Source organism: Hippichthys cyanospilos, chromosome 16 (genome assembly GCF_059441005.1).
Source record: "Hippichthys cyanospilos isolate Australia breed blue-spotted pipefish chromosome 16, RoL_Hcya_1.0, whole genome shotgun sequence".
In the NCBI taxonomy this organism is placed as follows: Eukaryota; Metazoa; Chordata; class Actinopteri; order Syngnathiformes; family Syngnathidae; genus Hippichthys; species Hippichthys cyanospilos.
In genome coordinates this window covers 6,789,341-6,802,619 of record NC_142384.1, presented here as the reverse complement: position 1 = coordinate 6,802,619, position 13,279 = coordinate 6,789,341, and the positions used below count along the sequence as shown (strand labels likewise).

The 13,279-nt window shown below is 37.6% G+C and overlaps 1 long non-coding RNA gene across 1 annotated transcript; it reads right to left on the bottom strand.

Annotated features, from left to right (window-relative positions):
- Positions 1–11,390: 11,390 nt before the first annotated feature.
- On the bottom strand, positions 11,391–12,685 carry LOC148410318 (uncharacterized). Its single transcript, XR_015868236.1, has 3 exons — positions 12,327–12,685; positions 12,179–12,213; positions 11,391–12,088 (listed from the first exon to the last, which is right to left on the bottom strand). It is a non-coding gene; the product is annotated as an uncharacterized LOC148410318 (long non-coding RNA).
- Between the last annotated feature and the right edge of the window lie 594 nt (positions 12,686–13,279).

Sequence of the window (13,279 nt, the reverse complement as noted above, 5' to 3'; positions counted from 1 at the left end):
ATTGTTTTGTAATGCCGTGACAGGACAGGAACAGAAGATTTTCCTTTTGAAATTAAGAGCAAACAAATTGGAACATGAAGCAACTTGTTGCTAGATTGTGTCATTATGAATCATTGGCAAAATATTTTATTTTGTTCAGTTTTATACAGATGCACATTTTCATACGATACAATTTTTAGGCAGCTGCACCAGAAATAAAGCAAATGACTGCACAAATAAGTCAGCTACATCTTGGCCATGTTGCTAACAGCCACATTTACATTTAAGGCGCATTATGTGATGATGTGTTAACCAGCAGTTCCCAGCTCTCAAAGTACCCAAAAGCAGAAGTTGATAGTTGCATGTATTCACACATTCTCCTAGCGTGAACATCCTGGCTGTATCTGAATGAAAGTTGCACATGCTCCCAAAGAAGCAGACAGCCAGCCATCGGGCTCCATTCAGCCTTTTTTTTTTTTTTTTTTGCACTGCAGATGCATCGCTCTTACTGCGGCCAAGTCATCTAAATATGACTAATCATTTTTTATAATGTTACCCCCCTGAGGTTGCCAAGTTCTTAGACTAGAGGATTGTTGGGAGAAATGAGTTCCTAGTCCTCTCTGCGTGCAGTCCGAAAAAAAAATGTGATGGCTCTGCAAGGCGGCTAAATGAAGCTTAAATATGGAATTCAACACATTTGCTAAATTGCCTTCTCCTCTCTTGCAAAGGTAATGGGAACGTTTAGGATTTCTTGTCAGCATTTTACCTATCCAAACCTCCCTTGACCCCATTACACTGCATATGATATGCAACGCCTGGGAGCGCAGTTCATAGCTCATGTATGAACATTTTCATCACTTCTCTCTACTGGGTTACAAATTTCAACCACTCCGCATTCTTTCATCAATTCAACTTGGTAAGGGGAGGGATACCTTCATGACTCAAAACGACAAAGAAAATAAGTTCCCAAACATGTTAAATGGATCAAGAAATATCATACAGCATACTGCTTATTTCTACTGAATAGCTAGCTATATGGCTATCGTATGTAACTGGCTAGCTAGCAAGATATGACTTGATAACAAGTTATCTAGCTAATTTCCGCATTGTCCTGCTTTGCCTTTAGCTACACAACAACCAAGAACCTGATTAGCTAACTCATTCGTTTTAAGCAAAACCATCTATCTATCTATCTATCTATCTATCTATCTATCTATCTATCTATCTATCTATCTATCTATCTATCTATCTATCTATCTATCTATCTATCTATCTATCTATCTATCTATCTATCTATCCATCCATCCATCCATCCATCCATCCATCCATCCATCCATCCATCCATCCATCCATCTATCTATCTATCTATCTATCTATCTATCTATCTATCTATCTATCTATCTATCTATCTATCTGTCTATCGGTCTGTCTGTCTGCCTGTCTGTCTGTCTGTCTGTCTGTCTGTCTGTCTGTCTATCTATCTATCTATCTATCTATCTATCCATCCATCCATCCATCCATCCATCCATCTATCTAATCCAGCTAATCAACTGGTTTGCTGGAAACATAGCAAATCAAAAAACTAAATTGTTCTTATGAGAACTAACTAACTAACTAACTAACTAACTAACTAACTAACTAACTAACTAACTAACTTGCTAGCACCATATCTAATCAACTACCTAATATATTTGTATGTAAACTACCTAACTAAACAACCTAAAAACATACCTCTTTTTACGTTATCTTGCTGTATAGCTAACTAGCTACATCGGTAACTAATTTTCTTGTTATCAGAATTTCTGATATAATAATTTTGTTTGTAGTTGAGATAGATTCCAGTAATTAAAATGTACTCATCCTGTCGCCATGTATACAACCCTATTGTCAGGTTCACCAAATAGACATTTATAATAATTAGGCAATAAAGAGAGAAAAGGCACTCAGTTTCATCATCTTCTCGAGTGGGATCGAGAGGGAGAAGGAGTGTAGCGTTTATTTGTTCACTGCACATTCGTTGTCCAACGCTACTTCTAACACCCCCCATTTTATATGATACAGAGGCATCTGATTACATGTAAAATTGGCAGACAGTATACTTGTTTGTGTGTTAATATTAGCAAGAATCCTTTATCAATCTTCACATTCTCTGATAGTGGATGTGAGCGCAGAAGTCCTGACGTCACCTCCCAGGGGGCTCTGCCATCGATGTCTCCTTATCAGCTGTTCGCACTCTGCAGTCGAGTCGTCCTCTTGTAGCTACACCCAAGCTGAAATCATTCATTTATGCTGCAATTATGTACTATCATGGCAAATGTATAACCTAATCTAAAGAACTGATCTAAACCTAAGACAAAACAAACCAATAACTTCAACCCAACAACCAAGCTAAAAATGTCAAGAGATTATAAAGCTTCAACTAAACTTTATAAAATGTCAACTAAACTTAACACCGAAACCAGCAGGTTAACATGAATTACGTTTTGCAAAAACTTGCTAGCTTGCAAGTGATGTAAGTAACTAATGGATTAGCTATCTAGTAAGATGGTTAGATTTTTTTATAATCACGTTGCTAAATATGTTAATATAATATAGAACTTTTTTTTCATTCGCATTTTATGTCTCATGTTTACGCATGTTGGTGCTGTTTGAACCTGACTTTCAGATGCTGGATTAAAATACGCTGCCATCACAATTCCTCTCAGGTTTGATAAATCAAATCAATGTGCTTGCTAAATGACTCCATTTGCATAAACTCTTCCCAGAACATGCAAAATGAACTGGGCAGCAAATTAACTCGTATGGAAAATTCATTCTGGGATGTGCCTGGTTAGAAGATCAGTTTCCACATCTGATTACGTGAGCAATCCAATTTGTAGCCATTTTTGCATGTCTAAACCTTAAGTAAATCTTCCCTGTAGTGTGTAAACAAGTTCAGTGCTGCTCAATTTATGGCATGCAGACATCATGACTAGTTGTGATTTGTGCCACACTGTTACGACCCCAGTGATTATATTTTTTCGTGTTTTCATTGTTATAACCTGAGGGTAGCTTCAGAGGTGGATGTTTTTGCAGTCTTTTTAATTTTTTTATTTTTTTGCTGGTTTGTCATTTACAGTATCGTTGGTACTTAGACTCCTTTCTGTTGTCGCCGGTCCATCAGACAAACGGCACTTCCGTCATCACTTCAGTCGCCAAAGTTTAATTTACACAGTAATACCTTTTTTTTTTTTTGGGGGGGGGGGGGGGGGGGGGGGGGGGGATTATAAGACTTCGATCTTTCATTTTCTGGCTAAGAGCCAAGCAAAATTGCGACGTGTCCATTGGTTACTTGAATGATGGCCTCTCCTTGCCCTCTAAACACTATCCTAGATCGCTTTGTTCAACTATTTGCAAGCGATTTATTCATTCAAATCATATTTAAAATGCAAAATAACTCAAAAATCTCTTCATACGTGATTCTAAACATTGTTTATTTTCCCTTTGGTCCTGTACAATGAACACATTGAGCAAAATAGTTATTCCTGTGTGCATGTGTGTATGTATGTAAGTTCTATTTAGACTGTGTTTATATCTCCACCCATACAAGTATATGGCAGTTCATGTATTTCTCAGAAATATGCAAGATTTGAATTAGTGATTAACTGTTACCAACAGTCACAGGTGGTGACCATTCCAATGACGGAGGAAATCTACTGTTCTGTCAGGCAGAACGTTTTCCTCATTCGGGGTAAATGTAATGACATTATGGACCTGAATAAAAAAAGGTTTGACATGATGACATCCCACACCTGCACCTATAGTACATGATCCCTAGCTGTTCCATGACAATTATAGATGGTTAATATGATACGTGCAGTGAGGCATCATGACTTTTTACATCATGCATACAAAGTAAGCTAGTGGATACTCAAGATGGAGTTGAGTGGACTACAGACGAATGAGATGTGCTCATGCCTGCAGCTTTCATGTGTGAACAATCCAACATATGGAGGCAGTGAGCCGACAAGCCCACCAGCAAGCGTGGGGCTGAGCCGCATGTAGTAGCACACAAGCAGTGATGTATTGTTTTACTTAATCCTTATTCGCTCTGCTTTGAAGTACAAAGAGCAGGCCAGCAATATCATACAGTCTGATTTTCTATATCATCTTCAGCTACATCTAAAATATCTCCACGCAGGTGAATTGAAAGTAATCAGATCACCCTGTGTTTCTCCTGTAGAGCTGCAGCTATCTTTTGGTAATTGGGAAAAATAAATTTTATCTTTTGGGATTTGCAGAAAAATATTTTTTTTGAAATTGGCATTTCCTTTACGCTTAATCACAAATGACAATATTTGATTTATTTTTTTTTTGACGATAAAATAAAGTGACAAACACAGAACAGATTTGAGTCAGCCTGGATGGTTCATAAATTATCAGTAGGAAAGGTAACTATCAGGCTTTAATCATCAAAGTGTGTACCATATCGTTGCAATTATAAGTCTGCATCAGCAAAAATTTAACAAAAAATTCATTTTCGTCACGTATAGGCCACACCGGACTAGAAGATGCAGGTTTTAAAATCAGATATTTACATAGAAAGATAGCACAAGGAAGTTTTTCAAATTTTTGTTTCAAATTGCTTGGCAATATCATCTTCAACAAATATTGAACATGCCTGCAGGTTACAAGTAAGAGCAGTACTAACTTGTTTTCAATATAACACCCACAAACTGAGATTTTTAGAATATTTGAACAACACAACAGTAATGCGCACGACTAATAGTGGAGAGTGCCCGCTGATGTCGAGTAAAATAGCAGTTCAAATTCAAAATCAATACTTCAATAGTGTCTTGGGGTGGAGTTTAAAAAAAATGAATAAATAAAAATGAAAAATGAAAAAATAAAAATGAATAAATAAATGCAAATAAGCCGCACTGAACTCAAGCCTCAGGATTGAAAGGTGAGAAAATGTAGTCATATAGTCCAAATTTGACTGTAAATGCAAATGCATGTTTGTTTGTTTTGTTTAACATCTCCAGTACCCCCTGGAGTTCCTTCAAGTACCCCCAGTACCCGTACCCCCCATTTGAGAGCAACTGCCCTAATATATAGCCACTTCAGAAACCCAAGCTCAAAAAGAGTGGGTTGCATCAGAAAGGGCTTCCATTGTAAAACAGCAACATTTGCGACTGAACGGACTAGGCAAAAGTCACAACAGCAGCGTGCAAAATTTCAAACGTGAATATACAAAATACGTATGCAAAAATATATTCCTATTTAAGCTTTAGTCCTGCTTTCATCTTAAAGCGATCCAAATTTCTCACGATGACGAACCTCGGCCAGGAGTACATTATTCAGCCCGGAGCTTTGTACAAATACCATCTGGGTGCCCTTATCGTCTCTGATTTGCCCATTTGACACCTTCATAAATACTGCACCAGGGAGTATTCATAAGTCTTCCTGCCACGCTGAATGGAGGTACGGTAAATTAAAAATGAGTCCCACTCTCCGCTGTATGCTTCTCGAGCGTCTTTCACGGGAGCCAGGGGAAGGGCTTTGGGCTTGATTTTTCTCGACTTGGATCCTTTAAGGGACCCCCCAGTGATGTCGTCAAAGTGTTTTCCTGCGAGATAGCGTCGCTTTCAGGAAGCCATGTGCGATTATCGCCGCTCATCACACTCCTAATCAAAGCCCAAATCAGACGCGTCGCCACGCCAGCTCGGTGGGGGAGAGCGCCCGCGTTTCACATGGAAATAATCAGGTGCGACTTTCATTCCGCTCTAAGCAAACAACGCCGCGAGCGAGAAGTGGAAAGGAACAAAAATGGATGAGCTGCAAGCGCGCTGCAATTTTCTTTTAACTTGAAAGTCGTGACGAGTCGCGAGCCGACGTTTCCAGCGGCACACAACGACGACAAAAAAATGTTGATTTCGCATGTCAGCTTTTCTGGATATTTTAAGAAACTATTTTTAGCCATGGGGGTTTCCAGCCCAATTTGGGGCCCACTCGAGCACCCCAAAATTGAATTTGAGCACCTTTAATCTATTTTCACTGCAAAATTGCAATCTGGCTGTAACCACAAAATGTGGAACATTGCTTACTTTTCAGCACTTAGCACAAGATATGAAATCTATGGCCCGAGGGCCATTTATGGCCTTCCTTCATTTCTAAGTGGCCAGCAGCAGATATTAAAAATAAAATTTGCGACTAATGCATTCATTTTATATGCCGTAGGTCTTTTATAAATATGCAAAGCTAAAAATTAACTACATTCATAACAATAGTGGTTAAAAATAAAAATAAAAATTACAAGGAAAAATAGTTTCTTCCAATATTGGCTCTGCGTCCAGGTACAAAAATGAAAGTAACTCATAAATGACTCCAAACTCAATATTAAAAAAAAAAAAAAAATGGTGCGCTTATCGCCATTGCTACTGTTTTAGTTTTGAATGTAGAGGGCTGACATTTTTGAGTGGGTTTCAAGGTGTCTGACAACTCCATTTTTTTTTTAACTCCAAACTATTTGCCTTATAGAAAGATACAGTGTTAATGACGACCAAAAATCCCCAGCGAAAAGTAAAAACCACAAAGTTGCGTCACCGTCATCCCCCCGCGGAATTTTCATGCATGTATGTGTGAGTACCTGAATTTTTTAAACGTGCAAATTATTTATACTTTACACATTTAAGACAAATACTACTGCTATCCACATATTGATGTAAATCTTAAATTATTAAACATTATCCAGTAATTTCTCGTTTCCATGTCTTGGCTGTACTGTATGTCGGATCACGGTGAGGTGCGTTTGCTCTGAGACGCTTGGATGTCTCACTAGAGTGAAGCAAGTAAAAGACCATGATCAAAAGCAGAGGTTAAATTGCAATTTATTACAATAGGTAAGAGGTTCCCAAAGCTTTCTTACGTCCTGCTGGTCTCTTTCAGCCATTTGTGTATGATTGACTCAGAGTACTTCCCCCGCAATTAAAAAAAAAAAAAAAAAGTCCTGTTCTCAACTGACTGGCCAGGCAATCTGTCAATCAGCTCAAGGGGCACTCCTACAAGACGCGGGTTCCTGGTGGTTCCTGGTGCAACAGGAACAAAAATTACATTATTAAATTAGGAAATTACAGAACTTAATAGATGCTGCCCTACAAAAAGAAATTCAGGATGCGCTCATGAATTTCATATCACCTGTGTGGTGATATTTTGGTTTTCCAGCTGAATATAAAAATGGTAAAAAAATTGGCATAGCAAAGACAGTTTGTAAACCCCATTGTAAACTTCTTTTTATGTTTACATTTGCACTTTAAATCTTTCGTCGGATTTTTGTCTTGTCCAATCCATAAATATTACCTGTCTTCACTATTGCTGGAGTTTTTATTTTTTTAAGCGCAGTTTATGTTGTTATTAAGAGTTAGGTGATGCTTCTTGCTAGAAAATATTTATCTGGTGAGAGAGCGTATTACTAAGCTTTTTGAATTGGAATGGGAAAACTGCTAACCACTGTTAACCTACTTGTATGTATTTCAAATAACACACCTGTCTGAAATGATCATTTCTCACCATTCACACAGACAAAAAATCATTTATTACTGAAGTAGACTTCCTACTGCACATTCAACACATTTTATCGACTATGAAAATGATTCAGCGCACAGACGTCTGCTTTCTACCCACCTAAGTACTTCCTACATGAATTCAACCATCCACTTGCGTTTATGTGTGTATCTGTGTGTGTGCGTGTGCGCGTGTGTGTGTGTGTGTGTGTGTGTGTGTGTAAAGGACAAAAAAAACACACAGACAATGAGTAGCAGACCTGCTAATGGTGCACACATTTTTTTTAAACGCAATAACTGTGAGTTTTATTCATCTGTCAAAATTGAGATGCATTTTCATCCTAGTGTTCTTCCTGAGTGAATGTCATTCCATTCTGCTCAAAAAATAACGGCGCGTTCTTCTCCATTAAATGTTGGTAATGGTTCATTCTTTTATGGGTCATTCTATGCCAAATGCTATGAGTTTAACCAAGCACGTCGGTGTATTTGTTGATAGTGATGGTGCAATGCCGATTCTAAAATTTTGGGTTAATCAGAACAGCGATTTGGGAGCTAGGGCAAATGTCAACATTTTGGGGGGGCAAAAAGGGGCGTGGCAGCCTTACTGCGGACCTTTATATCTCAGGAATTACTGGATCAATCTTCACAAAACAAATGTTGTTGGAAAGTGAATTCAATAGAGGTTCAAACATTAAGAAGGCTGACTATGACCTTGAAATTGACCTTGGAGAGCACATGCCCTTGACAAATGTTGTCGGAAAAAATAAAATCTGACATTCTCTGAAGATTTTGAATGTTGAATTCCCTTTCCAATTTTTTTGTGAAGATGGACCCAGGGGTTCGGCTCAAAAGAATTGGCCACACTCTTTTTTATTTTTTGCCCAAAAACGTCAAAATCCGGCAAGTCGTAGCTCCCAAACCTCTGCTCCAATTTAACCTAAAATTTTAGATTCAGCTATCATCATCAAAAAGTACACCAAGTTTTATCAAAATTAAAAATCAGCTTGATTAAAATTTTCAGATTTTTGGCACATTTTGGCATGAAATTAACCATATTCGTGTATTTTATCATGATTGTCGGTCTGTATTTTAAAAAATATATACAGTATTTATTAATTTTATATTCTGAAGTCTCTATTCTCGGCATTAAGTATTTGTATAAATATCCAAATATATGTAAAATGTATTCGATGTACAGTAAAATTCCGTTCAACGTGGCCAAAAATGGTTTGGTTTGTCTCAAGTGAATATATGTTTTGGATTTCTTCCCAATAGAAACGGACCACAATGAGAAGCCACCATAAAGCACCATTATTTTTAATATGATCGCTAACAATGTTAGGTCTCATTTAATGACAACCATCATTCACATGTTTCTAGCTTGAAAAAAAAAAAGAAAACCACGATGAAGGTTATTACTGGTCTCTGGTTAGGGTCACCTTCAGTGTAGTGATTTATGGATCCTATCGTAAGGCTCGCTAGAATTCCAACAAGCCGGCGAGGTGATGCTTTGCACTTCCACTCAAGGTTGCCGTCCTGTCCAATTTGTGTGCTGGAGTCTCATCAGTGCAACACGACCATGCACATTAGCGTTGCTTGTTTGTTGCTCCTTGAGATAGAAAATTGCTAGGTTTTTTTTTTTTTTTTCAACCACACATCTATTCCTGGAATTCTAAGAGAGGAGATACAGAAGACTTGGATGTGTGTGACTGATAAGGTTTGAGGGGTGGTTTATAAAAGAATCACGTTATGCTCTTTAGCTAGCAAAGTCAAGAGCAATAGTGTTCATAAAATGGACCAGATATCTGCCAATTAAATTCAGCATGTTGCTCTTGGTAATGACCAATAGAGGTTGCATGATGAACGTGATTATGAAAACTAAAACGTCCCTAAATTTTTGTTTTAATATTTTATAGCTTTACAGTATTCCCTGTACAGATAAGCCTTGGATGGTTGTTACAGAGCTATACATGATTTTTAGGTGACAAGAGGTGACAAAATGGCTCCCCCTTGGGATGGATTAAAAACAAGTGGGATTTTACTGCCTAATTCATATACGCAACTCCTATACATAAATAATCTGTCCCCTGCAATTTGAATCGCTCACCCTCGCGTCTTCAGGTATTTCCGGAGCTGTAATATCACAGCTATGTGGACAGTGATTTCACGGCTGTTTCACAGTGTGTTTGCACCTCATTTTTTGTGAAGCTTTGATGCTTCTGTCGGCTGTGAATCAAAATCTCCTCCTACTCAAATTCAAAGACGTCGGTCAACACGTACACTTGTGGCAAGGTAACTGGTGCAGTATCTCTATGGTATAGCCATTCTCTCTAGCTATTATTTCATCTCTTCCGGTAGCCCTAGTGGTGGATAGAGGGCTACACATTTAAGGCCTCGAGCGTAAGAAACAATTAGAATGCATAAATGTAACCTAGTTTTTATTCGAACTATGGTTGACACCTTCCAGGAAATGACACTTATGTAATACAAAACATATTAACAATGAAAATGTGAATTTTAAGAGGCGCTCTGAAATTTTACTCCCTGACATTTAAAGGTTATAGATCCACTTTTGCTTTGGCTTGTACGCGACAGCGTGTAATTGCATTGCTTATTTTTGTTTTCTTTTTTTTTTTTCCATTGGGCTTGTCTCAATTCCATTATTTTATACTAAATTGTATTCAAGTGTGCTTTTACTGAATATGTCCATTTTGCTGTATTAGCTTCCCTCAAGGTACACTGTAAAAAAAAATACTAAATATTTTTTAAAAAGCTATTCTCATTATGTATCTATTTTAGTAGATTTGAATGGAGAACAGAATGGAATTAATACCTAAACAAAAATATTTAGTAACGTGAAATACAAAAATTCCAAATGTGTAAATAATAGTTTAATTACACACATGAAAAATAGCTCAAAGTTAATCAATTCATTTTGTTTTCTATTCAGAACTACTCAAATTAAGTCAATAATTTTAAGGGGCTTCATTTAATTAATATTTACTCAATATCAAGCAGTGAAATTTCATTAATATTATTGCTTGTAATCTCTTGCCTCATTTTAATTGAGTAAACGCGTTGTTTATTTACACTATATAATTGTTATTGTGCCTTTAGCAGGCTTATGATTGGCAATGAAGACCTTACATTTACAATTTTAAGGTTATCAGAGGACTAAATCTTTTTGTAGGAGTGTAGAAAAATTAATCTTTACATTCTAACTTTTGTTTGTGATTTTTTTGCTAATGCCAATGTGACCACGCATCAACACATTAAAAAAAAAAAAAAATCCATAGATAGCTCATCTCCTCCTCTTCTCAGAAATCCCCCAAACCAGAGTAAAAAAAGGATCTAAGGTCTGAATCGCTATGATCCCTCCACTCTTCATCACCGCACGGAAGCCGAGCGTCTCGGAACAATATCTCCGGCTGGCTGAAAGAAAGTTCCCCATGAGTGCTCTTAATGGAGTCTTGAAACGCGTCTGATCCCTCTCGGATCTTCAGGCACTGTGACAGACGACACGCCGTCCGTCACGTCGTAAAATATAGCTTCATCCACGCCAGCGTGTCTGTTTTTTTGTTGTTATTTTTAACGCTCAAAGAAATGAACATATCTAATTAAAAGGAGGGCACTTTCTTGCATCTGGCGCGAAAGGTGCGCCAAGAACATATTGATTGCCGGTTACTAATTAAAATCAAACAAATTGCATTCCTCTAAATTGCATAAGCCATCTGCAATTTGTTCATTTGGAAAAAGTCAAACCCTACTCTCTCAACTTTCCCCAGGATGTTTTATTAACATTACAATAGGACATGATGAGATGAGACAGTATAATCATCATTACAGGATTATATTTTATGACAGGAGAAAATGAAAGCAGGTCTTATTAAGGCAATAAAAGGTAGGAGCAGACAAAAGTGTTCGAGGGGACATATTATGCAATTAGTTCAGAATTTAAAGTCAATCAGTCCAGAGTGTCTAAAATTTAACTGAATGGCATAAGCCCATGCTGTTGGCTTCACAAAATCCCCCAAATTTATGTATTGTACATTTTGTGATACCCTCTATGTATTTTTTTTACAGGTTCCATAACCTTGCTGCTTTCTACTTTCTCATAGGTATGAGGGGAGGGAGGTATGAGTCTTTTGAGGTATGAGTTTTTTACACCCACTTATGTTACCAAATAGGATTCGTTGCCCCTTAAAGGGCCACCATTGTGCAATGACAAGATCCAAGGAATAAAATACATCCCTATTAACATTTCATGATGGTGACTCACTGCAAGAAGACCAGAAATCTTTGATAGCTCTGCACTCAAGCGTCGGACCCCCGCAGAGCTTGCGGGAACACGTTTCATCATCTGCAGTGTCAAATGAAGCTCGCTAGGTGGGGAAGGTGGGAATTGTCATCTTGACGATTGAGGGTAATGTCCGGGTAGTGACGAGGGATAACGAAGAAACGTGTGGGCGCGGTCTTCTTTGACTGATCTATTTTATTTTCAATTGAAGGCTGTGTTTTTCAAGATCCAAAATTCTGCCGTTAGCTGGACTTCTTCCTTACGGTGTATACTAAATAAACAGGTACCCAAGGCAGAAAAAAAATGTTAAGCATTACTCGAGTGTTCATTTCAGCTCTAATGCATACGTAGAAGTATTCACTTCAAACGCAGAATCCGTAGCCATCAGTCTTCTCGCTGAAAGGCCAGTTATACAAAGACATGTTGAAAGTACAATTAAAACGTCACCAGACAAATTCTTACTCAAGTAAGGTCCCTGAAGAATCTAATCAGTAACAAAGTATTCGTACTTCACTTCCCACCGCTGATGGTGAATCAGTCGTCTTCATTTCAGGCAGGAAGTCAAGATTCCGTGGGTAGAAGACAAGAAGGAGAGAAGGCGGATCATTTCCTCGTAAGAGACAAACAGACTCATTATTTTGATGAGAAACAGCTGGCGCGCAGCCAATTAGGTGCAGAGTTTAGATTATTACAGAAATTAGCTGCTGGCACTCGTCTCTGTGTGCGTGTGTTCATTTCTTGCTCACGGGCCGCCTTGTGTAGAACAAACGCACATTTCTTTGCAGAATGTTTGGACATTATTGAACTGGTGCTTCCCAGATGCGACGTTAGATGCAGACAAATGGTGTCTAACACAAGATGTAACATCACAATTTTTTGGGGGTATGAAAAAACCCTACACTAAATGTACACCTTACTCATTTGAAATCAAACGTGGTCATGATGTTTGGACTCCACATCTCTAGGTGGCAGTAATGCATTTTCAAAAACAAATACAAATAGAAATTGAAACCAGTCCTGGCTAGAATCTTGTCAGATTTTCTATGACAACAAGGATTTGTTAAATAAAACTGGGACAGAAAGGCTTTATTTTTATCATAGCTTTAAAAGATTTAGTTGGGAAAAATATCAGAGATAGAACAAGTTTAGGAACTGAAACGGCGGTTCCGGTCTTTTATGATTTTGCTAGCAATACAGTAAGAATATAGTAGAATTGGTAACACAATTCTTCATCATTATTGAAGAAGAAAAAAAACCTGTAAATGACTCAGCCTTTTAAAACGGGCCATCGTTGCAAAAAAAATTGTAGAATTCGAAAAAATTCACTGTCATAAATACAACAATAAAATGAATTTAAACAAAGTTTTCACATGTTTGAAAATGATTTTCATGGATGAAACAGTAACATAAACTAAAATTTCCTTTTCTGGCAAAAATTCTGAAAACTTCCGTTTGAAAATTG